Here is a 24,659-nt window from a genome sequence, read left to right as displayed (position 1 = left end):
GTCTGACTTCTTTCTGTGATGCAAAAAAGACCTGTAATCCTGTGTAAAGAATTACTGGGGTTTTCGTTTGTGCCTACCACTTTTATTATCTTGGAAACTAAGTGTGTTGGTTTATGATATTTGCAGAGTTCACATGGAAAATGATTATACTGCTTAGGTGTTTTGTTTTGTTTTTTTTTTCAAATATGAATGATGAATCCATTTCCTGGTGCCAGCCCACATATTTCTTCACTCTGGCCAGTTAGATCTGGTGTCAGGTCAGTTGAAGAGATATGATCTAATTCAGTTAGCATGTAGAGATTTTCTGCTTATGGCCTCTTCCCTAAACAAACAAATGAAAACCTATGCAAGCTTGTGAGAGTTAGGATAACAATATTCTTGGTTTTAGTATTTCTATTTTCCTCCCTGGTGGTAGGGAAAAATAAATTAGAGAACTCTTGGTCAGATGTCCTCAGATTTTTACAACTAACAGCTTATTCTAGTCAACAGTTTAAGTACATTTAAGTAAAATGAAAGGAAACAAAAATGAATTCCCGGCTAAAAGCAAGCTCTTGGCTTTCAGGTGTCCTGGGCTGCTGATTCCAGGCAGCACCTAAATAGAAACACTGGAAGAGATGATAAACATGAACCAGTGCCCAGTGCAATTCCTGCCTTTTGAAGAGAATGTAAGGTGGTCTTGCTCTTGTTGATGTAAATACGTGGAAAATAACAGCCACAAAACACCTCACTTTTCTGTCTCTTTGAACAGTTCTGTATGTTGATTGAGTAGATAATTTGCTAAAAATGACAGTGTCTCACCACCTAAGATAGAGAAGTGTAAAAATTAAAACATTGAGCTTGTATACACATGTGTGGGTGTGTGCTTGTGTATATTCACAAGGACATGTAGGTCATGGGTGAAGAGATAATTCACTGTCAGCTGAGAATCAGGTGTTGATCAGGAGACTAACACCTGACCTTTCTTAAGTTTATAAGGGCTTCCATCGCCAGAAGAAACAAAAGCAATACCCACCATTTTTCTGGCCTCTTTATCTCTATGAACAGCTCTCCAGTCAGTGTGGTCTGCCTAATCAGGCTTCTCTCATCTGATGAATTATTCTCGGAGATCTTTCTCTTAGGCACTGCCCCCAAACTCCCTACTTATTTGGGTAACACTCCTGGAGTTCTGATTGGGTGTCCTGTCTGAAGGTGGCACATCCTGTCACTCTGTCCTCTGCCTCTGGCTTTTAAATCTAGGATTTCTTCCATTCTTTCAATTTGGATCCAAAAGATGAAAGAAGGAGCTGGGTGTGTTTGTAAACCCCTGTGTTAGGTCTCAGACTCCCAGATGGATACGTCAGTGCCTGGAGGAGAGCTCATTAAAGACCTAATCACACAGGCTTCATTGACTCACAGGCTGCTATCTTGTTGCTGGTGTTGGGTTGTTTTTTTGTTTTGTTTTGTTTTGTTTTTTTTCCCCTCTCTCTCTTTCATTATTTTCTTGGCACCTCTAGCATGGTGTTGAAGATCATCTGAGACTGACACAGAATGATATGTGATGTGAGGAAGTTGGAAGCAAATGTATTTGCTGCACTGGCACATGGACCACACATTTCTGAAGCTGGGTAGTCTTATTTGACTAGCCTGTCTTTCTAGGTCAGAGCTTATGCCTTTAACCCCTGGATGCCTGTCCTTCCCTCTTCCCAAAGCAAGAATGTCAGAGGAACTTAAAGGACTTACCTTAAGAGTTATATTCATTCTGATCAGATTCAGTGTCAACAGGGTCATGCAGCAAGAGCAGGCACACAGAGGTAAAGAAAGCATCACGTTATTTAGAACAGATTATGTAAATGAGAAAATAAGTTTTTTTTTTCTGCTTGCAGTATTCTGAAAAAGAACAAAACAAAGCAGAACTGGCACTAAGAACTTATAATTCCATTTTCTTTTGTTTTCCTTTACACAACTTCCCTGGCTTTGGAAAAGTATCATCCTCATCTTTTTTAGGATTATATCATAGAGCTGAATTTAGAGCAGATAATGTAAGGACAGACATAGTAGCGTAAGAAAGTCTAAACAGCTTTGGCGGGCTGGAGAGTTAAATAACATGACAGTGTCAACCACTGCGTTGAGTTTTGTACAAAATGGGTAATAAGAAGCTAGAAGCAGAAAACATTTCTACGCATACAAACACATTATTAAGAACATGAGGAAGGCAGGCTTTGCTTGTGCAAATGACATTTGAGGGGTCTGACCAGCAAAGAAACTAAGAGATTGAAGGATGGCTGGAAGTGGCGAGTGAAAGGAGGGTATATATTAAGTAAGAAAAGTCCAGCTGTATACAAAAGGATCTGGGTCTCTTATTTGGTTGCCAAAACACAATCCAAGAGGGACTTGGAGGGTAAGCAGAAGTTGACTGTCTTCCACAGGGTAACCTCAGTTTCTGCACATGCACAGGTGGGTCGGAGGCAGCTGTGAGCTGGCATCCTGGGAGACTTCATGACTGGATGGCATCATGGGAATTGGCCCTTCCTGTGCAAGACAATTTGTGAAATCTCATTCATGTGTCCAAATGCATGATTAGGGACTTGCAGGAAGCACCCATGTTCACACAGCTATCATTCAGACACAAAACAAAATACAAAACACCAAATGTCTCTTGAGCGGAGCCAGATCTTTCTTATCTTTGAACAATCAAAACTTATAAAAGCCTCAGGGAACTGAAATGATTTATGAATGTTCAGAGTTGCTAAACTTTTGACAATTGTTCTTGGGAAAATAAAAACTGTCTACATTATCCTGTATTACCATACTGATTTTGACCAAAAAAAAAAAAAAAATTGTTTCCAAAAAAAGAGTGTTGCTGCTTGCTTGTTACTTTTTTCCCTTCTATTTAGACATTACATTAAACAACAACAATAACAAGTTTAAGCTGATCTAAGTAAGAGCATCTGGGAAAAACAGAACCTTCTCAATAGAATGATAGTAAAAATCTCTGTCTGTCTTGGTCTGGGCTACAGACTGCACCCTGTCACCAGGCTGACCGAATAGACATTCATAACCTCTTAAACTACCAGGGAAAATCGTAGGCTCTATGATATGCGGATTCAGGCCTGGCAAAAAGAGCAGATTGGTTTAAAAGCCTAGACAAATATTTCTCTATCGTGGACGCTCCCAAGTCCTGCTACCTTTACTTTTTCTGCGGTGGATATGTTTATACAGCAATTAGCAGGATACCACTGATGTTTATCCCCATGGAGAAAATAGTAAGCCAATCTATTATTTTCTAAACCATTCATTTATAAATGGATCACAAAGTGTTTTATTTGCCTCCTTTAATCAAGTGATTTCTGAAGAATGTTCAGCTGTCAGGTTTTTTCCCCTGGATATAGAGCCTGGGAGAGGAGAGTGTAGCAGCAGTGAATTACAGTGAGAAAGAAGCATGATTTATAGTCTCTTTACTCATGTCAAAGGTAAATTCAAAACGTGGAAAATGTGGTGAACTAAAAACATAACAGATCCATCATGGTTAAAGGCAGATTTTTTTTTTTTCCTCCTCAGCATTAATTGTATGGTATGGTTCCATTCTCTGTGAGATATTGAGGATTAAGAAATAAGTACGTTTCATTAATATCTGATGAGCATCTTGTCACAGCCTTCGATGACAGGAAATTTCTGTCAAGATTTCTGGAAGATTTCCAGACCAGTGCTATTATCATTGCTGACGCACCATCTTTCAGATCTCAGTTGCAATAGTCAGTGTCTTTTGGCATTCTTGTCCAGTGATGCTGGGATTGTAAATTGGTGCAAGAATTTTGAAAATAATTTGGCAATACGCTCTAAGAATCTTAAAACCATATCCTTTGACTAACCATTCCTCTTCTTAGAATATAACATAAGTAAAAAGTACCAGATAAGGAATAAATAGATCAATTTGTTGGTTTTTATGTAACCTGAGGATCCCCAGGTCCTCCAGATACCTGGGATTATTTTTTTAATTTTAATATCCAAGTAAATAAGTCATCCACAGCAACTGCAGAAGGCCCAATGACTTTCTAAAGCGTCTAGGAATAGGAGGTGGGGTAGAGACAAGAGAGACTTAATGTTACCTTGGTTTTCTCTTATTCCTTCCTCCAAATTTCTACACCTGGCATTTATTGAACCCCTGAGGTATCTCATCTCTGCCTTTCCTTGTCACTCAAGTCTTACTGGTCCATTTCATGCCATTTCCATCCTTCTTCCCAGCAGCCTTAAGATAAGTGAAGGTTTGGGAATGGTGGAAAGGACTTGCAGTACAGGATAGGAAATCACTTAACAGTGGATGTGGGTCACATTGTATTGTTAAGGCTAGTTGGCCACCGGGAGGATCCCTTCTTGGCCGACTCTAATCTTAGGCTCTAGACTCACCCAATTGATGGCACTGGTCTCCTTTCAAAGCAGCCTCCTTCCCATTTCCTGATTTCTCTAAGTCCTGCCATTCCAGCCTCTTGTTGCCCCTCCGCCTCCTCTCCTCCGTCAGGCTCCACTCCTTTCTCTGAGCACCATGCAGAGGTACTTCAAACCATTATTTTGTCTCAAAACCATTTCCCTTAGAGGAAATGCACTTTCATTTTGCAGAGCAGTTTAGATTCCTTAATTTTGACATCCTTATTCTAAACTCTGCCTGGGATCTATTTTAACTTTTAAACGAAAGGTCTGTTCAATGTTTTTGTCAAATACAAGAGAAATCTTTTCCTAAAGCTGAAGTCTGTTCTTATTTTCCTTGAAAATTCCTGAAAAAAGAACCTCTTTTTCTGACAAACTTATAAATGGATAGTACAAAAATTAATGTCCCTCAAAAGGAAATTGAGCAAATTGTGGTAAATCTATAGAATAAAATAATACCTTACAGTTATAAATTATACATAGAAAGAAATTTTTAGCTTCTGTGTCACTATTTAAATGACACAGATGATAGGACATTAAATAAACTATATAATTTTCACCATGTAAAAATAAATAAGCAGAAGGAAATATACTAAAATATAAAGAGCATCTATTCTGAAGGGTAGATCTATGGGGTATTTTTAGGTTTCCTTTAAACATTTTAATAGTTTCCAGCTTATTTACCATAAGCATATACTACCTTTATGGCTTAAAAATAATTTATGTAAAATTCTCAAAATTCTTTGGACTTTGAAAGCTATCTCTCCTTTTTTCCTTTCTCCTGATATTGTTTATTGTCTATTCATAAAATATTATTGGTCTGCTCAGTATGAGCCCAACTGTAGTTAATGAATTGGAATAAATGGGGGTAGAGCAATAATCGAAGAACTCAGGTTAATAAATATTCAGCTTAATAGGAAAAACGAAGAACTGCATGTTCTCTAGGGACATCCGTTTTTAAAAGTCTCTAGAAAGAATATCAGCACAATAATTACCACGACATTATTATCTGTGTATAATTTTCTAAATTGCTAACCTGACCCCAAGTTAGCTACCAATTTTAATAATCTCACAGACTGGTCACATCTGTTTACAGTGATACAGACAAACACTCAACTCTTCTACTGCTTACTCATATATAAACCAGGACCCCTGAATTTTATATGATTCAAGCCATCTATGGTAATTAGATTGTCCCTGATCTGATATTTTAGGCTTCTGTGCAACCACACATTCCACCAAATTTATGGTGAAAAGTCCTACTGAGATCTGAGAACGAATCTACTGAGTTGTGTATAGCCTGTTCTGCCGTGTGAAATGCTTTTAACCTGTTCTCATAGCCTCCATTAGAGGAAGCTGCAAACGTATTATTCTCACAGTTCAATATCTTTCTTCATAAGATCTGGCATCACACCTGATGATGTTCTCAACAAGCCGAGCAGTGTCAAAATCAATGATACAGGCGACCCATTTATTGCAAAAGGTATAGGCGTGCACTGGGGCATACATATTACAGCAACAGAAAGCCTTACAACAGTAGACACCGCTCCCAGGCAACCACATTCTCCTTCTTTGTGATATTCTCAGTCTAACCTGTTATTAGGTAATAGATGTGTACCATTTCCCTAATTACTCAAACGTCCTTAGCAATAACTAATGTGAGGCATGAAGTCCTTTGCTATTGTTTTTCATTAAGAAAAAAATACCTTCCATCTAATTTAGGATATTTGATTTGAAATGATGTGCCTTGTCCCTCTCCCTTGAATCCACAGGTAAGAGGAACAAGACAGTAAAGAGTTTTTCTAATAACATGTATGTGACTGCTCACTTCAGCTTGCAGTGTGAGACGTCAACCTCCTAGCCTTCCCTGCTCTGAGTTATACCTTATGTCTGACAATCACAAGGAAAGATGATCTTTAGCACTGGGTAGGCCGTGATAAAGCTGACTTTAAGGAAATCTGTATCGTGAACATGGCAGGATTGTCTTAGGGAGGGAGTAAAGTTTAGAATTGAACACAGGAATAAAGTGTATTGTGGGATTTATTTTGCAAAAATTTTCGTTAAACTTTTTTTTCAGTAGAGAAGGTGACATAACTGAAGTCTATCACTGATTTAATTTACCTTCTTTTCTTTCTTTCTTTCTTTTTTTTTTTTTTTTGTCTTTCATCTTTTTAAGGCTGCGCCCACGGCATAAGGAAGTTCCCAGGCTAGGGGCAAATCAGAGCTATGGCTGTTGGCCTATGCCAGAGCCATAGCAATGCAGGATCCAGCCACATCTGTGACCTACCTTACAGCTCACGGCAACGCTGGACCCTTAACCCACTGAGCAAGGCCAGGGATCGAACCCACAACCTTATGGTTCCTAGTCAGGTTTGTTTCCACTGCTCCATGACAGGAGCTCCTGATGTAATTTTCATGAAGATGAAGAAATTGTTTCTAGAAGGCCAAATATGTGTACCAAATCTTTAAAATCCTATTTGACAAAACCAAAAAATAATGGAATGATTTCCCAGCAGGCTTGTGTGGTGTGATCACCAGGTAGCTTCATGGCAATGATAGGCGGTCCTCTTCAATAACAGTTAAGAGCAAGATTCTGGAGTTAGATGGCCTGAGTTCACATCCAGATTCTACCACCAGATGGTCATGTGACTTTTGTTCATTATTTCCTCTTTTTGAGCATCAATATCAGTGGGAATAAAATGGGAGTTATGATACTATTTACATCACAATTTTGTGAGCATTGACGGAAAGAATGGATTTGCTATCAATAGTGCTTAGAAGATAGCAAATCCATTAACTTGTGGCTGTTGACTACCATGATTTTCAGCAGTATGTGTGAGAAGGGAATCTCAAAGCTACATATGATATAAAAGCTGACTCCTATTTCCCATGGCTATGTGACTGTTTTCTTTTCAAAATATCCTCGGAGTTCCTGTCATGGCTCACAGGTTAACAAACCAGACTAGTATCCATGAGGACACAGGTTTGATCTGCGGCTCGAATTTGGAGTTTCTGCGGCTGTGGTGTAAGCTGGCAGCTACAGCTCCGATTTGACCCCAAGCCTGGGAACCTCCATATGCCAGGGGTGCGGCCCTAAAAAGACATAAATAAATACATAAATAAATAAATAAATAAATAAATATTCTCTATGAGCATCTTACTCTTGATACTTATATGTTACCTCTGTGGTTTATAAATTATTTTCTTATTGAAAAATATTAGAGAAGTTGAATGGTGAAGTCCAGAAGGAAATGCAGATTTGTTTTCATTGTAGAAAATGCCAGCTGTTGTTACCCACAGTATATAAATTCCTACTATATCCATACAGCCAACAAAAATTGACAAAATATATCCTCTGCCAGGGATTAAGGGATACAAAATAAATAATACAAACGCCCTGTCCTCAAGAAGTTTTTCTTCTGTAGGGGAAATAGAACAAATATCAAATCACCCCACTGTCAGATAGAAACTAATAAGTACCTGCAACACAGGGATAAAGTGTGTTGTGAGTTCAGAGGATGGTATCAGCCTTTGAATCTGTTGTCAAAGAAAAATTCATGGCATAGATAGCATTTGAACCAGCTTTGAGAGCTATAAGAGTGGTGTGCTATTACGAAGAAAATGCAGCAGTGACAGCAATTATATTAGTATATTTTTAGTTTTGATTTTTCTAGACATAGGTTTGTGCAGCAAGTTATTTTCTGCATGTGTTTTACCTGTAATTCAACATTGAAGATTATTAGATTCTTCACGCTAAAAATGTGAATAAATATATACTTTGTAGTACCAATATAAAGATTGAAGTAGTGTTTGCAACGTGCATGGAATACTACCAGGCAAATGTTAAGTACTTGATAAGAAGTAATGTTTAGTATTTTTGTTAATATTAGTTTCTAACTCGAGAAGAACAGAGATAATGAAGAAACCAGTGGTAACTAAAAATTGAAGAGTAAAAGCATACTGATTCTATACTCACCATTTCCACTGTTTTATATATGATTTTTATCAGACTTTCATATAGCAGTGGCTCCCAATTTTAATAAAATGCTCCAGAGAATTTCAAAACAGGGTAAGCTACTGAACATGTTTTATAAGGCTATAACCTTGATAAGGATAGCATATTACTGGATGAAAAGAGCACAAGAAATAATACATAAGTCATTGTCACTTAACAACATAGTTGCTAAACATAATTGCAAATAATGCTAAAATTAGAAAATCAAATTTAAGAGTATATTTTAAAAACATGACAAAATATTTCTGAAAAAGGTAAGATAGAACATCAGAAAAATCTACTAATGTAATACTTATCAAAGAATTCAGGACAAATAAGTTGATAACATTTAACAAATTGATGATAAAAATGTTTCATAATATAATAATGAAAAGAAACTTCCTGAGTCTCTTAATTTTAATTTCTGACAAAAAAGAATTTGATGTTAAAATTCTTCTTTCAGATATTTGCAGTAAACATAATTCATGTTAAGATTCTAGCAGCATTCCCATTAAAGTAAGGAGTAAGTGACAATTCCTGCATTTGATATTTCTGTTCAATATTGTTCTGAGGCCCTTCTTATTTTTAAAGGAAAAAGCAAACTGTGAGAATTGGAAAAAGAAGAGGTAAAAGGTTGTCTATTAGATGATATATTTATAATTTCATTGGGCAGTATACACACTATGAGATCTAATACAAATGCTAATTTTGGAAGAACAGCAACCCAGCGTACCTAAATCAATGCTTTTCTTGTACAATAATAACCCTTTAGGTAATATCATAAAAAAACCTCATTTTTTTAGTTACAAAATATAGAAGGCATGTAAGGATGAAGATAATAAAATCTATAAGAATTTATGAAGAAATTACAAAAAATTTTGATGACATGAAAGAAGATAATGAAATAATATACAGTGTTAACATAAATATAGACTCAATATTGTAATGATATAAATTCCATGCAAGAGAATCAATATATTTCAGTAAAAGTCTCAGGAGGGTGTTTTCTGGAACTAGACAAGCTGTTTCTAAAGTTAACTTAGAGGAGCACAAGGCAAAAGCAAGAGTAAGGCAAATTTGAAAAGTGGAAGTTGGAAAAGGGAGGACCAACTAGATAGCCAAACTTAGAAAGCTATAGAAATGACTATGTGTATAAATGCAGAGACAAATAGACCCAGGGAACACAATAGACCCAGAAATAGAATCACTGTCTAAGGAAACCTGATATATGACAGAGGTGACATTATAAACCAGTGAACTAATGAATCAATGATAATGGGAAAATTGGTAATCCACATGAAATATAGCAGTAATAATGAATCCCTTCATCAAACTTATTTCTTTTCTTTTTTTTTAGGGCCACACCCACAGCATATGGAGGTTCTCAGGCTAGGGGTTCAATCAGAGCTATGGCTACCCTGGATCTGAGCTGTGTCTGTGACCTACACCACAGCTCATGGCAATGCCAGATCCTTAACACACTTAGCAAGGCTAGGGATCAAACCTGAAACCTCATGGTTCTTAGTTGGTTTCGTTTCCATTGAGTCACGATGGGAACTCTGACATCAAACTATTTCCAAGAGGAAACATTATTCCTAGGGAGAGATTCTGATCAAAAACATTCAAGGTAGAACTTTAAAAGTTTTTAAATAAAATGAAGGATAATACTGTTATGATGCTGAAGTAGTGATGGATTAAAAAAAAAACAAGATATTAATAGAATTCACTATATTTAATTTTTTTTTAAAAAGATAACAGAGTCTGCAAAGAGCTACTGTAAACTAAGTGGGAAGGGAAGCCAGAGACTGGAAGAAGACTTTTTAAAAAATAGATCAAATCAAAAACAGGATTGAGAAGCAATAAGTAAGAGTCTCTGGGGTTTAAAACCCAGATTTTACCACTGATTAGCTGGATGACCTTGATCAAGTTACTTCACACCCATTCCCTATATATACAAAACAGGGATAAGACCTGTATCCCTCTCTTGAGTTGTAAAGATCAAAGACCCAGGTATATCATGAGCAATCAGTAAATTTTAGCAGTTATTGTAAAGGATTAGTATTAAAATTAGAGAAATCCTAAAAATAAGTAAGAAAAAGATAATAAAATAGGAAAAATTAGCAAATGCAAATATTTTGGGAGGACACCCAAATGTCCACTAAATGTTAGAAAGGGTGATCAACCATTAGTAATCAGAGAAATACAAATGGAAATTACAATGAGATGCCACTTCATGCTCATAAGATTGGCAGAATTCAAAGTTTAAGTTATGGAAAAACATCTATTTAGATCTTCTGCCCAGTTTTTTGATTGGGTTGATTGTTTATTTGATGTTGAGCTGCAGGAGGTGTTTGTGTATTTTAGAGATTAATCACTTGTCAGTCATTTCATTTGCAAATATTTTCTTCCATTTTGTAGGTTGTCTTTTTATTTGTTTATGGTTTCCTTCACTGTGTAAGAACTTTTAAGTTTAATTAGGTCCCATTTGTTTATTTTTGCTTTTATTTTCATTATTCTAGGAGGTGGATCTGAGAAGGTATTTCTGAGGTTTATGTCAGAGTGTTCTGCCTATGTTTTCCTCTAAGATTTCATAATAACCACTCTTATATTTAGGCGTTTAATCCATTTTGAGTTCTGTTTATGGCCTTAAAGAGTGTTCTAATTTCATTCTTTTTGCATGTAGCTGTTCAGTTTTCCCAGCACTGCTTATTGAAGAGATTGTCTTTTCTCCATTGTTAATTATTGCCTCCTTTGTGATAAATTGGTTGTCCATAGGTGCATGGGTGTATTTCTGGGCTTTATACACTGTTCCATTGGTTTATATTTATTTCTGTGTATGTGCCCATACCATACTGTTTTGATGACGGTAGCTTTGTAGTATAGTTTGAAGTCAGGAAGCCTGATTCCTTCAGCTCCATTTTTCTTTCTTAGGATTGCTTTGGCTATTTTGGGTCTTTTTTTATTTCCATGCAAATTTAAAAATTTTTGTTCTAGTTCTATGAAAAAGGCCATTGGTAATTTGATAGGGATTGCACTGAATCTGTAGATTACCTTGGGTAATATAGTCATTTTGACAATATTGATTATTCCAATTCAAGAACATGGTATATTCTTCCATATGTTTGTGTCATTTTCGATTTCTTTCATCAGTAACTTATAGTTTTCAGAGTATAGGTCTTTTGTCCTTTTAGGTAGGTTTTGGTAAATGGAATTTTTCCCCTAATTTATCTTTCTGATTTTTCATTATTAGTATAGAGAAATTCTTAGATTCTGTGTATTAACTTTGTATCCTGCAACTTTACCAAATTCATTGATGAGCTGTAACAGTTTTCTGATAGTGGCTTTAGGATTTTCTATATATAGTATCACAAACACTGATACTATCACCCTAAGATTTTTTGTCTGAAAACAGTTCTAGTTTTACTTCTTCCTTTCCAATTTGGATTCCTTTCATTTCTTTTTCTTCTTTATCCATGGCTAGGACTTCCAAAACTATGTTGAATAAAAGTGGCAAAAGCTGACATCCTTGTCTTGCTCCTTATCTTAGTGGGAAGACATGCAGATGGCCAAAAAGCATGTGAAAACATACTCAATATTTTTAATTATTAGAGAAATGCAAATCAAAATGATTATGAGGTATGACCTAACACTAGCCAGAATGGGCATCATCAAAAAGTTTATAAACAATATATGCTGAAGAGGGTGTGGAGAATAGGGAACCCCTTTACATTTTTGTTTGGAATTTAAATTGGTGCAACCACAATGGAAAACAGCATGGACTTTGCTCAAAATATTAAAATAGAACTACCATATGATACAGCAATCCCACTCCTGGGCATCTATCTGGAGAAAACCATAATTTGAAAAAATATATGCATCCCACTGTTTATATATCCAAGACATGGAAGCAACCTAAATGTCCTTCAACAGAGGAATGGATAAAGATGCGGTACATATATACAATGGAATATTACTTGGCCACAAAAAGGATGAAATAATGCCATTTGCAACAACATGGATGTACCTAGAAACTGTCATACTAAATGAAGTTAATCAATGAATAAACATCATATGATATCACATGTGGAATCTAAAAAATGGATACAAATGAATTTATTTGCAGAATAGAAACAGACTCCCAGACTTTGAAAAACGTATAGTTACCAAATGGCACAGGATGAGGGGGATGGACCAGGGGTTTGGGATTGGCATTTGCACCCTAAGATTTTTGGAATAATTTGTCGTCGACAGGGACCTGCTATATAGCACAAAGAACCTACCCAATATTCTGTGATAATCTATGTGGGAAAAGAATCTGAATGAGAATGGCTATTTGTATATGTATATCTGACTCACTTTGCTGTACAGAAGAAACTATCACAACCTTGAAAATCAACTACACTCTGTAAAGCTTAAAAAAAAAACAAAGTGTTGGGCTAGGGAGAAGTAGAGACCTCACAAACTATTGGTAAGAATGTAAATTTGCTACAAGCAATATAGAGAGTAATTTGGCATTATCAAGGATCATTGATGGTGATCATACTATGTAATCCAGCAAATGTATTCCTGAGATATAAACCCTAGGGACACTTTAATAAAGATGCTCCAGAAAACGTGTACAAGGCTATTCATAACAATATTATTTATAGGAGTAAATAAGTGGAAGCAAACAGAATATCTTAGTAGAGGAATGGATAAATAATAGTGTATTATTTTCATATAAAGAAGTGCTACACATGATTACAATGAATGAACAAGGGCTACACCCATCACATAGACAGATAAACGTAATGTTAATCACAATTTGTGCTTTAGATCCCATCTCTTCTCACCTGCTCAAACAGATCTAAGAATGTCTCACTTTCATGCATGAGCAAATTTTCCATTTCTACTGGATTAAACCCAGGAGAATGAAACTTTCTATCCTTATTCCTTCTTATATCCCCTTCCAGCTACCGTCCCATTTCTTGCTACTTTACAACAGAATTCTTTGAAAGGGTTGATTATACTTGATGTCTACAATTTCCTGGCCCCTTTTGTTTCTTAATCTTTCTAAGTTCTCTTAACACATTCAATAGCAGATGCCTCAAAGTATTATTCATAAGTTTTGTGTAGGCTTCTTTTATCAATTTTATATTTTCAATAGGTAATATAGTCAAAAGTTTCAGAAAATTTATTATTATTATTTTTAATAGTTATTTCCCAATACAATTTTTTTTCTACCGTACAGCATGGTGGCCTAGTTACACATACATGTACACATTCTATTTTCACACATTATCATGTTCCATCATAAGTGACTAGACAGAGTTCCAAGTGCTACACTGCAGGATCTCATCACTAATCCATTCCAAAGGCAATAGTTTGTATCTATTAACTACAATCTCCCCAACCACCCTGTTCCCTCCCCCTCCCCCTTGGCAGCCACAAGAAATTTTTAAAAAGCAAGTATTTTATAGGCAGTGAAGGTACTTTTCTTAGTCTTTTTTCTTCACTATCTCTGCTCCTTTCTCCCAGCTACTGTTTGTCTCTCATGAATTATTCAGCTTATTTTTGCAAACAAGTGCACATTTATTTATACTGGCTGATTGCTACAGAATTCTTCTTTCACTTGATGTATCTTGGAGGCCATTTCATAACAGCACATAAGAGCTTTTCAGTTATTCTTTGTCTACTATTTGATTAAATAGAAATACCATATAATTTATTTTAGCACTTTCCTATGATGGACATTTTGATAGCTTCCATACTTCCAGATTTACAAACAATGCTGTAATAAATGACCTTGTCTACTTATATTTTGTATGTGTGTAAATATATGAGGATGAATTTCTAGAAGAGAAACTCCTGGTCAAAGCAAAAAATGTATTTACTTCTTAAAGATTTTACTGAATTTCTTTTCATAGGAGTTGTGCCAATTTAAACATCTTCTAATAATTGTGTGGGAATATCTGGTCCCACTAGACTCTCCAAGAAATTCAGCTGTCACGATTACAATTTTTCACATTATCATAGATAGCAAATAGTTTGTAGTTTTAACCTATGTTTCTTTAAATAGACCAACTTGACTATTGAGAATTTTGTTTTTATTTTTCGATGAATTCTCTGTTTTCAAACCTTTGTCATTTTTTTCTGCTGGGTTATTGTTCCTAGTTTCTAGGATCTCTTTAAATATTGGAAATATTAATTATTTTGCTTCACATAACTTTTTTTCCTTTTTTGTCATTGGCATTTAACTTTAAAATTTTTTTCTCTCATATAGAAATTTCTTTTTGTTTAATTTTTATTTTTATTGAGGTATAATTGACTTAAAATATTGTATTAATTTCAGGTATACAACACAGGAATTCTATTTTTTATAGAATATACTTCATACTAAATTAGTATAAAAAAGTGACTATATTCCTTGTGGTGTATTTTAAATCCTTGCAACTTTTAAATTTTATACCTAGTAGTTTGTATTTTAAAATCCCTTCACTTACAGATTCACAGTAAAGGGAAAAAAGTAGCTGTGTTAGATTTCTTTGTTTTTGATTTTGAATTACAGATATAAGTTTAAAAAATACAGTAGTTGACTTTCTCTGTCTGACTTATCTCACCAGGCATAATACCCTCCAAGTTCACTTTCGTTCTTTTTTTTTTTTTTTTAATGGCAGAATAGTAACTACCATAAATGTGTACCAATCTTCCTTATCCATTCATCTATCAATGGATACTTAGGTTGTTTCCATATCTTATTTATTGTAAATAGTGTCACTATGAACATTGGGGTGCATATATCAAATTAGTGTTCAAATTAGTGTTTTATTTTTCTCCGGACAACTCTAAGGAGTGGAATTGCTGAATCATACAGTAGCTCTAATTTTAACTTTTTGAGGAACTTCCATAGTGTTTTCAATAGAGGCTATATCAATTTACATTCCTATCAGCAGTGTTCAAGGGTTCACTTTTTTACACATCCTGGCCAGCACTTGTTATTTCTCAAATTTTGAGGATTATCATTCTGATAAGTGTGAGGTGATATCTCATGGTGATTTTATTTGCATTTCTCTGTTGATTAGTGATGTTGAGTATCTTTTCATGTACCTGTTGGTCATCTGTGTAACTTTTTATAGAAAAATATCTATTCAGACCCTCTCCCTATTTTTTAATTGGGCTGTTTTTTTGATATTGAGTTGTATGAGTTCTTTATATAATTTGGATGTTAAGGCCTTAACTTACATATCATTTGCAAATATCTTCTTCCATTCATCAGACTGTCTTTTTGTTTTATTGATCATGTCTTCACTGTGAAAAAGCTCTTTATGTTTGATTAGGTCCATTTGTTTGTTTTTGCTTTTGTTTCCCTTCTCTGAGGAGGCAGATTAAAAAATATATTGCTAGTATCAGTGTTAGAGCATACTGCTGATGCTTTCTTCTATTAATTTTATGGTTTGTGGGCTCGCATTTAGGCATTTAATCCATTTTGAGTTTATTTTTGTATATGGTATGAATAAATATTCTCAAAGAAGTTTCATTCTTTTACAGATAGCTGTCTGATTTTTTCCAACACCGCTTATTGAAGGGGCTGTCTTTTCCCCATTGGATATTCTTGGCTCCTTTGTCATAGATTAATTATGGTTTATGCATTGGTTTATTTCTGAGCCCTCTATTCTGTTCCATTGATCTATGTGTCTGTTTTTGTTCCAGTACCATGTTGTCTTGATTACTGTAGCTTTATAATATCACCTGAAATCTGGGAGCATAATACCTCCAGCTTTGTGCCTTTTTTTCAAGATTGCTTTGTCTTTTGTGATTCCATGCAAATTTTAGGATTATTATTTCTAATTCTATAAAAAGTGTCATGGGTATTTTGGTATATCTTTTTTTAATTTTAATTTTTTTTGTCTTTTTAGGGCTGCACCTGTGGCATATGGAAGTTCCCAGGCTTGGGATTGATTAGGAGCTGTAAGCCTCCAGCCTATACCACATCTACAGCAATCCGAACTGCATTGCAATCTACACCATAGGTCCTGGCAACGCTGGATCCTCAGCCCACTGAGTGAGGCCAGGAATTGAACCTGTGTCCTCATGGATGCTAGTCAGATTAGTTTCCACTGAGCCATGATGGGAACTCCTATCCTTTTTTTTGGTATCATCTTCAGTTTCTTTTATTAGTATATCATATATGTTTCAGAGATATTTGACCTCCTTGGTTAAATTTATTCCTAGGTATTTTATTCTTTTTGTTTGATTGTAAATGGAATTGCTTTCTTGACTTTTATTTCTGATGGTGTATTACTTTTATTTCTGATAGTTTTATACTAGTGTAGAAATGCAATGGATTTCTGTATATTAATATTGTATCCTGCAAGTATGCTAAATTCATTCATTAGTTCTAATAGTTTTTTAGTAGTGATTTCAGGATTTTCTATGTGTAGCATTTTGTCATCTACAAACAGTGAAAGTTTTACTTCTTCCTTTCCAATTTGGATGCCTTTTATTTCTTTTTCTTGTCTGATTGCTGCAGCTAAGATTTGCAGTACTATGTTAAATAGAAGTGGCAAGAATGGACATCCTTGTCTTGTTCATGATCTTAGAGGAAAAGTTTTCAGCTTTTCATGATTGACTATGATATTAGCTGTGGGCTTGCCATAAATGGCCTGTATTATGTTGTATTATGTTCCCTCTATACCAGCTTTATTGAAAGGTTTTTTTAAGTGGGAGTTGAATTTTGTCAGATGCCTTTTCTGCATCTGTTGAGATAATCATGCGATTTTTATCCTTCTCTTTGTTAATGTGGTGTATCACATTTCGTGTTGAACCATCCTTACATCCCCAGAATAAATCCCACTTGATAAAGTTATATGACCTTTTTATCTATTAGTGAATATGTTTTACATATTCAGTTTTGTAATATTGTGTGGAGAATTTTAACATCTATGTTTATCAGAGGTATTGGCCTGTATTTTTTGTTGTTGTTATTGTCTTTATCTGGTTTTTGTATCAGGATAATACTTACCTCATAGAATGAGTTTGGAAGTGTTCCCTCTTCTCCGATTCTTTTGAATAGTTTTGGAACGAAAGGCATTTACTCTTCCCTAAATGTTTGCTAAATCTAAACTGCAATGAGGTATCACTTCACGTGAGCCATCATAAAAAAGTCTACAAACAATAAATTCTGGTGAGCATGTGGAGGAAAGGAAACCCTCCTACTTTTGGTGGGAATGTAAATTGGGTGCAACCGCTGTGGAGAACAGTATGGAGTTTCCTTATAAAACCTAAAATTAGAACTACTGTATGATCTAGCAGTCCCACTCCTAGGCATCTATTTGGAATAAAAAACATAATTTGAAAAGTTAACATGTACCACAATGTCAATTGCAGCAGTGTTTATAATAGCTGAGATATGGAAGCAATCTAAATGTTCATTGGTAGAGGAATGGATAAAGATGATGTGGTACATATATGCGATGGAATATTACTCAGCCATAAAAAATAATAATACCATTTACAGAAACATGGGTAGGCCTAGTGATTATTACAGTAAGTGAAGTAAGTCAGAGAAAGACAAATAGCATATGATATCACTTATATGTTTAATAAAAATAATACAAGAGAGCTTTTTTTATAGAACAGAAACAAACACAGATTTTGAAATCAAACTTACGGTTACCAAAGGGGAAACTGTGAGGGAGATATATAAATTAGGGGGATGGGATATGTGTATAGCACAGGGAAGTCTACTAAGTATTCTGTAATAAACCTATATGGGAAAAAAGAATGGATATATATATATCTCCAGTTCTGTCTTAGAACTGCTTTTTTTCCTGCATTATATAGATTTTGTGAAGATGTGTTTCTGTTTTTATTCATCTCAAGGTATTCTGATTTCTTTGTTGGTTTCATCATTGTCTCATTGACTGTTTAGTAGTATGTGGTTTAGTCTCCATGTGTTTGGGATTTTTTTTCCCATTTTCTTTCTGTAATTTATTTCTGGTTTCATAACTTTGTAGTTGGAAAATATGCCTGACTTACCTTGTTGATTTTATCTATAGATTAGAAGAACTGGCACCATATCAAGGTTATATAAAAGAATCTCCGTAAGCTAGAGCTTTTATTGACTCAATGTTTAAAACATTTAAATCCTTGGACTCCTTGGAACTCATTATTAGAATATGGCACAAGTATAGATCAATTTTATTTTTATTTTTTCAGATGGCAAGGAGATTATTCTATTTATTTAATATTCTGCATTTTAAATGCCAACTATAGATTTCTTTATTGTTATATAGTAGTCTGTTTATTTATGTACCAGTATCACATTATTTTGATTGCAGGATTGAAGCTTTAAAAACAAGGTTTTGGAGTTCCCGTTGTGGCGCAGTGATTAACGAATCCGACTAGGAGCCATGAGGTTGCGGGTTCGGTCCCTGCCCTTGCTCAGTGGGTTAATGATCCGGCATTGCTGTTAGCTGTGGTGTAGGCTGCAGACGTGGCTCGGATCCTGCGTTGCTGTGGCTCTGGCATAGGCCGGTGGCTACAGCTCCGATTCGACCCCTAGCCTGGGAACCTCCATATGCCATGGGAGTGGCCCAAGAAATAGCAAAAAGATAAAAAATAAATAAATAAATAAATACAAGGTTTTAGTATCTAATCAGACTAATCCCTTCATCATTGCCCTTCTTTTTTAGAATTTCTTTGCTATTCTTATTTTTTTCCACATGAAAAAAATATTGTTCTAGTGCTTCAAATCCCACTGGTATTTTTATTGGAAACTGAGTACATTTATAAATTAACTTTACAAATTAATTTTCAGAGAACTGCCATCTTTGTAACAATGAGGTTCTAACGTAAGATTTTAGTGCTTAATATGTTATTCACTTGAGCAGCATTTCTTTTTGTTTAATTTTTTTTTTTTTTTGCTTTTATTAAGGGCCTCACCTGCGATTTATGGAAGTTCTCAGACTAGGGGTCAAATTGGAGATGCAGCTGCCAGTCTGCGCCATAGCCACAGCAACACCAGATGTGAGCTGCATCTGTGACCTACACCACAGTCGACAGCAATGCCAGATCCTTAACCACTGAGCAAGGCCAGGGATCAAATCCTCATCCTCATGTATACTAGTCAGGTTCATTACTGCTGAGCCACAACAGGAACTCAGAGCAGCATTTCTTTCATATTGCTTTGAATATTTGTTCTGGCAAAATTCTTTCATATAATCTTGCATATTTCCTTTGATTCCTAGGTATTTTATTTTATTTTATTATTGCTAATGAAAAATGAGTCTTTTTTTTATAGTGCCAAACTATTTATTGTTAGTTTATATGAAATCTATACTTCTGATATTAATTTAAACTATATCATCTGATGGAATGATCTTGTTTGAATTAGTTTTAAGTTGGTTTTCTTGGTTTTTATAGGTATACAAATAGAACACCTGCAAAAAATTATAGTTTTACTTTTTTCTTTCCAAATGTTATACTTCTAAATACTTCTCTTATTATGTTGGTGAGGATCATGGGCATTTTTTTTTGCATGATGTCTGTCAAAATTGCTCTAGTCTTTCCCCATCAAGGGTGATGTTGGCTTATGGGCTGATACAGTCTTATAGAACTAAGGATATCTCCATCCATTTTTATTACATCATGTTTGACTCATCTTCTAAAAATTTCCTAAGGATAGCTTCATGGAAAGAGTATTTGTTGATTTCTTCAAAGTCAGAACAGTTTCTCCATAGCCTTTACAATTGTATATAATTTGGACTGAATACAGACTTGTAGATTAGCCTTTACTAACTCGTGAAAACTACTGTAGATACTGATTCGATTTTCCCCCAACTTATAAGTATAGTGGTTGTAATATGTATTGTTGAAACTAAGAAAATCCTAAGCTGAAAGGAGTGTTCCATTGGTAATTATACTGGAACAAAAGTCATAAACTGGGACTGCCCTACATCCCCTGCCCCAAGAAAAATAAAACCTTGGATATATGGCAACACTAACCATAAGTACTTTCTTCTTTTTTGGTTACACAAGATTTATTTCTTTACAATTAGTTTAACAGTTTTATTAAAATATACATCAGTGTTGAATGTTCTGTGTCTAAACATTCAAGTTTCTAGAGCACATGGGAAAATTGCAATGGTAGATTCAATTTTTCTCATATTTCAGGAATGTTTTCTTGAGTTACATTTTTGCAGTGTTTATTTTGCTCCATTATTTTTCTTTTCTTCTTCCAAGATGCATATATTAGCTTTCCTTTGCCTTTTTAAAATAGCAATTTTTTTCTCTAATCCTTTTTAACCCTTAATTTCAGTTTCAGTTTGGTTGCATTTCTCATTTCCAGTTGTCTGCCTCTTACCGTGCTTCTCCATATAGAAACTATCTTGTGCTATTTTCAGTTGCTCTTTATTTCTTTGATTAAGATATATATATTTCTGGAGTTCCTGTTGCGGCTCAGCAGGTTACACACTGGACTAGTATCCATGAGGATATGGGTTCGATCCCTGGCCTCACTCATTGGGTTAAGGATACGGCATTGCCATGAGCTGTGGTTTATGTCAAAGATGTGGCTCAGATCTGGCATTATTAAGGCTGTGGTGTAGCCGCTATCTATAGCTCTGATTCGACCCCTAGCCTGGGAACTTCCATATGCCTCAGGTGTGGCCCTAAAAAAAAAATTTCCAAAAAAAAGATACATATATTTCTGAGTTCTACCAGATCACGTTTTATCTCTTATTTTTCATCATTTTCCCTTAGATTTTTACATCTATGTTTTATAATATTCCTTCAGAGATCAAATTACCTCAGCAGTTTTGAAAAATTTCCATGGGAATATTCTTAGAGATAATTCGTATCAGCCCATGGCATCACATTTTTATTAGTGTTCTTCATCTGCTGATAATATTGGCTACTTTAATCAAAGATTTTTCTTATCTTGCTGTTGATACTGTGCCATGTAATTTTAAAATTACTTTTCATTGAATGGATTGTATTTTCTTGGACCAATAAGTATTGATAGAAATTTCTTGTGAGTAGTTGAATAGGGCCGGGGTACTCTTGTAAGAAACAGAACCCCAAGTTATCTTTTTAGCTTTGTTTCTATTTAGGAAAGCTGTTTTTGATAAATTCTACTTACCTTTATCTAACTCTGTCTCCACTGATTTTATGAACTAACCACATCCAATAGGGTACTACCATTAGCTTTGTTGATTGCAGTTATCACACTTGAAAGCAAATGATACAGGGTTTATAATTCAGGTTGAGCCCCTTACTTTTATGCACTGTAATTTATCCAAGACAAGGGAGGAAGGAATGTATTGTAGGTTATACAGTTTCATTTCTACCAGAAATTCTCTTTCCTCTTTTGAACCCACTCTAATCAACATTTTTCCTTACCACTCCACTAAAAGCTTTCTTGGCAAAAATCATCAATAACTTGGACATTGTTTATTCCAATGGTCAAATTTTAGGTGTACTTTCTTTTTTTTCTTTTTTTCTTTCTTTGTTGTTGTTGTTGTTTTAGGGCCACACGCATGGCATATGGAGGTTCCCAGGCTAGGGATCTAATCGGAGCTGTAGCCGCCAGCCCACACGAGAGCCACAGCAATGCCAGATCCAAGCCACGTCTGTGACCTACACCACAGCTCATGGCAACGGCAGATCCTTAACCCACTGAGCAAGGCCAGGGATGGATCCCACAACCTCATGGTTCCTAGTAAGTTTCTGCTGTGTCAAGACGGGAACTCCCCTTAGGTATACTTTCTATGGCTTACTCTCAGCATGTAGCACCATTGCCCTGTTGCTCATTCCCCTTTTTTGCAACATTTTCTTTGGTTGCATTTCAGGACATCATTTTCTCTGGTCTCTTCCGGACTCACTGACTAATACCTCTCAGTGTCCTTTGATGATTTTTTCTTATCTTCATAAACTCTAAACACTGAATACACTAGAGCTGTATTCTCAGGCCTTTTCTCCTATCTTCGTCTCCTTCATAGATGATATATTTAATTTACCACTGACCTCTCCCACCTGGATGATTAACAGACATATCAAACTTATTATGTCCAAAATCAAACTCCAAATCTTCATCTCTAAATCTAACCCCTTTTTTTTTTTTTTTTTTTTTTTTTTTTTTTTTTTTTTTTGTCTTTTTTGCTATTTCTTGGGCCGCCCCTGCGGCATATGGAGGTTCCCAGGCTAGGGGTCGAATCAGAGCTGTAGCCACCGGCCTACGCCAGAGCCACAGCAACGCGGGATCCGAGCCACGTCTGCAGCCTACACCACAGCTCACGGCAATGCCGGATCATTAACCCACTGAGCAAGGGCAGGGACCGAACCCGCAACCTCATGGTTCCTAGTCGGATTCGTTAACCACTGCGCCACGACGGGAACTCCTAAATCTAACTTTTTTAAACTGCCTTTCCCATCTCAATTAATGGAAGCACCCACCTTACTGCAAGTTGACTGCAAGTTTAGGTCCCAAACTTGCAGTCATTCTTAATTCCTCTGTTTCTTAAACTTAAATATCCAATCATCACCATTTTTTCAGCTCTTCCTTAAAACTATATCCAGAATCTGATCACTTCTCACCAACCACCAATATCTTAGTTTGTATTACTGAATAGCCCTCCAAAGCTGATGTCTCTGCATTTGCCAGTGCACTTTTATGATATCTTTTCTCTATGCAGCCAAACTAATACAATTTTAACGTGCTATCACATTAGTTCTGTCTTCAAAATTCTTCAAAGTTTGTTCATTTAACTCAGAAAAAGAGGCATGCCCTTTCTTTTTTCTTTTTAAATTTTTTTAGGGGCATGCCCTTTCAATGGTTGCACATCCCTCTTGATGTGGATTCCTACTCCAAATCAAGTATCTCTTTGTGGTTTGTCAACCATTCCAGGAAATTTTTTTTTTCTTTTTCATTGGAGTTTAGATCACTTTTATTTTGTTTTTTAATTTATAATGATTTTTACTTTTTCCATTATACCTGGTTTACAGTGTTCAGTCAATTTTCTACTGTACAGCATGGCGACCTAGTTATACATACATGTATACATTCTTTTTTCCTCACATTATCATGCTCTATCATAAGTGACTAGACATAGTTCCCCAGTGCTATACAGCAGGATCTCATTGCTTATCCATTCCAAAGGCAATAGTTTGTATCTATTAACCCCAAATTCCCAATCCATCCCACTCCCACCCCCTTGGCAGCCGCAAGTCTTGTTTTCCAAGTCCATGGTTTTCTTTTCTGTGGAAAGGTTCATTTGTGCCCTGTATTAGATTCCAGATATAAGTGATATCATATGGAATTTGTCTTTCTCTTTCTGACTTATTTCACTCAGATGAGAGTTTCTAGTTCCATCCATGTTGCTGCAAATGGCATTATTTTATTCTTTTTTATGGCTGAGTAGTAGTCCATTGTGTATATATACCACATCTTCCTAATCCAGTCATCTCTCAATGGACATTTGGGTTGTTTCCATTGTTTTGGCTATTGTGAATAGCACTGCAATGAACATGCGAGTTCATGGGTCTTTTTCAAGAAAAGTTTTGACTAGCTATATGCCCAAGAGGGGGATTGCTGGGTCATATGGTAGTTCTATGTGTAGTTTTCTAAGGTCCCTCCATACTGTTCTCCATAGTGGTTGTACAAGCTTACATTCCCACCAACAGTTCAGGAGGGTTCCCTTTTCTCCACACCCCCTCCAGCATTTGTTATTTGTGGACTTATTAATGATGGCCATTCTGACTGGTGTGAGGTGGTACCTCATAGTAGCTTTGATTTGCATTTCTCTAATAATCAGTGATGTTGAGCATTTTGTCATGTGCTTGTTGGCCATCAGTATATTTTCCTTGGAGAAATGTCTATTCAGGTCTTTTGCCCATTTTTTCAATTGGGTTGTTGGCTTTTTTGCTGTTGAGTTGCATAAGCTGTTTGTATATTTCAGAGTTAAAGCCCTTGTCAGTTGCATCGTTTGAAACTATTTTCTCCCATTCTGTAAGTTGTCTTTTTTTTTTTTTTCTTGTGGTTTCCTTTGCTGTGCAAAAGCTTGTCAGTTTGATTAGTTTCCATTGGTTTATTTTATTCCACGAAATTTCTTACCTCAAGGTCCTTGCACATAATATAGCCTTTACCTGTAATTTTATTCTGCTTTGATCTTCTGGACTCACACTCTCACAGTCTTCAGATTATACTCCAGTATCTCCTTAGCATTAAAGTCTGTGAAATTCTGCACAAAATAACAACCAGTGGGTCAACCCACATCCTGAGTACTAT

At 35.6% G+C, this 24,659-nt stretch overlaps 1 long non-coding RNA gene across 2 annotated transcripts in view; it reads left to right on the top strand.

The window, feature by feature from the left end:
- The window catches only part of LOC110262142, a 128,833-nt gene extending 125,279 nt beyond the window's left edge, over window positions 1-3,554 (top strand). For both annotated transcript variants that reach the window (XR_002346740.1, XR_002346741.1), the window contains exon 4: window positions 563-3,554. This is a non-coding gene — a long non-coding RNA (uncharacterized LOC110262142). The remainder of the gene's footprint in view (window positions 1-562) is intronic.

Source organism: Sus scrofa, chromosome 8 (genome assembly GCF_000003025.6).
Source record: "Sus scrofa isolate TJ Tabasco breed Duroc chromosome 8, Sscrofa11.1, whole genome shotgun sequence".
NCBI classification, from domain to species: domain Eukaryota; kingdom Metazoa; phylum Chordata; class Mammalia; order Artiodactyla; family Suidae; genus Sus; species Sus scrofa.
Note: the sequence above shows the minus strand (reverse complement) of the source record. Positions and strands in the feature narration are given on the sequence as shown.